Source organism: Osmia lignaria, unplaced genomic scaffold (assembly GCF_051020975.1).
Source record: "Osmia lignaria lignaria isolate PbOS001 unplaced genomic scaffold, iyOsmLign1 scaffold0013, whole genome shotgun sequence".
Lineage (NCBI taxonomy): Eukaryota > Metazoa > Arthropoda > Insecta > Hymenoptera > Megachilidae > Osmia > Osmia lignaria.
The window spans coordinates 13,435,001-13,437,500 of record NW_027478167.1 but is presented as its reverse complement, the minus strand read 5'-3'; the positions used below and the strand labels follow the sequence as shown (position 1 = coordinate 13,437,500).

At 49.0% G+C, this 2,500-nt stretch overlaps 1 pseudogene; it reads left to right on the top strand.

The window, feature by feature from the left end:
• Positions 1-2,500, top strand: part of LOC143306617 (large subunit ribosomal RNA) — a 7,820-nt pseudogene that overhangs the window by 3,352 nt on the left and 1,968 nt on the right.

Genomic DNA, 2,500 nt, shown 5'->3' with positions numbered 1-2,500 from the left:
CTTCAAGTGCGAAGTCTGCCTCAAGGCGTACAAGACCTACGCCGGTATGCGGCTTCACCAGCGCAAGGCTCACACGGAGCACTATAACAGGACGGATCTCGAATTGCGTGATAAAAGGATGGCAACGTCTAAAGCTAGGTACACAGATGCCGAGATAAAAGAACTGGCGTACACCGAGGCCAGAATCCCTGACAGATCAAAGCTCAAGGTTGTAGAAATAGCTAAAATACTTGCTAAAACCTCCGGTCGAACACCTGACGGAATAAAGAAGCTGCGATCTAGGGATTGTTACAAGGCATATCTGTCGACAGAGCTTGAAATCGTTGCCAATGAGGACAGCCGGAAGGAGTGCCCGCTAAAACCTAAAGCACAACCGACCGAGCCTGTGAGTGAACCGACGCATCGGAACACGGAGAGAGAGCCGGATCAGGGGAGTCAAAACGTTGACGCCGATCCTGTCTGGCATGCCATAGCGTCCGTTGAGACGCGAGATCTCCTCCGTGCCGTGCAGAAGGACACCACGAGCAAAATGTCCAACGTAATCGAGGCCGTGCTTAAAGATGCTCCCGAGTCGGATATCCTGGCACTGCTGGACGAATACATAACGACAATACCGGAGCGGAACACCAGCTCTGGTAAGGGTAGAAACAGTAAGAACAAGGCTAAACGCTCCAATGACAAACATGTCAAAAAAGGTGGCTGTGATAAACGCAGAAAAGCCACTGGGCAATATACAACACCGAACGTTCACGGAAATGCTAACCGCGGCCAAAGAAAGTCGAACCAATATGCTCGGATTCAAAAGCTGTACAAGCACAATCCGACCCAGGTAGCGGAGCATATCCTCACAGGAAACCCGTTGAACGCTACGGAAATGCCAACAATGGAGCAGTTTACCAAGTTCTACGAGAAACTGTTTGCTAAAAAGGATCTGAGCTGGAGGCCTGCTAAATGTAAAGCCACCAGCAAAATCGATCTATCCTACCCCGTGTCCTATGTAGAAGTCCATGAGCAGCTGGCCAAGTTAAAGGAATCCGCGCCTGGTGTTGACGGCATCGATAGGCTGATGCTCAGACAAATGCCACGTCACGATCTGCATGCCTTGCTAAACATCATATGGGGCATGCGGATCATACCCCCTGTTCTAAGGTTGAATAGGACGACACTGCTACCCAAGAACGGGGACCTTACGGACCCCAAGCAGTGGAGGCCCATTACGATCTCGAGTAGGATACTACGCCTGTTAAATAAGATTATAACGACACGCCTGGAAAGCGAAATTCGCTTATCCCACGTTCAGAGAGGGTTCTCGAAGACAGACGGTATAATGGCGAACAGCACAATCCTGCAATCCCTCATCAAGAGCTGTAGAGGGAGAGGTAGAGCCTTTACAATTCTTTCCATAGATCTCGCGAAAGCGTTTGACTCTGTCAATATAACATCTATTGTCGACGCTTTAGTTAAAAGAGGAATAGACGCGCAGACCTTGGAATATGTAAAGTGCACCTACAAGGATGTGACCACTGTTCTCGAATGCCATGGACACCGATCTGAACCGCTAAAGATCTGCAGAGGCGTAAAGCAAGGCGATCCTATGTCGGGATTTCTATTCAACCTGGTCCTCGACGACCTGCTAAAAGAACTCTGCGAACAGGAAGGTATCGACATCAATGGAGTCCAAGTGACTACACTGGCATTTGCTGACGACATCGTAATTGTTGCACCAAATATATCTGCAATGCGAAACCAAATTAGAATTGTGGAGTCTTTCTTCAAGAAGCACGGCTTTGAAGTTAACGTGACGAAATGCGCAGCGTTCCAAAACCTGAACGTTCCTGGAACTAAGAGGCTAGTAGTTGATACGCGTCAATACCTGCGTATCAATGGCACTCCCGTACCAACATTGGGAGTGGCATCACAGTTAAAATACCTAGGTCATAACTATACCTATTGTGGTGCACTAGCCCCGTCCCCATCGAAGTTGGAAGGCATGCTCGATAAATTGAAAAAGAGCGCACTCAAACCATGGCAAAAGCTGAATATACTGCAGAGATACCTGATTCCGAGTCTGCATCACGGAATGCAGACCCCGGACATAAACAGGAAAAAGTTAAATTACATCGACAACTGCGTTGTGAGATTTGTTAAAGAAATTCTCCATCTGCCGGTTACAACACCAACACCGTACATCCACGCTCCGTTAAAGAGTGGCGGACTCGGTATACCGGCCCTCACAACGCATGTCTCTGCTGTATATCTGCGACGCCTTGAGCGCCTGACAACCCGAGGGGACGAGCAAGTTAAAGGAATCCTGCGAACGCAGATGGTTGAACAGCTGACGCAGAAACTCAAGCGGATCCTTAAAAAGGTGAACTTAGCATCTCGAAAGGCATCACAGCAGCACTGGGCTGACGAGCTACACAGCACAGCGCTCGGCGCAGGACTAAAGTCAATGACGGCAGGAACATCAGCCTGGATATATAACCCTCCTGACCACTGG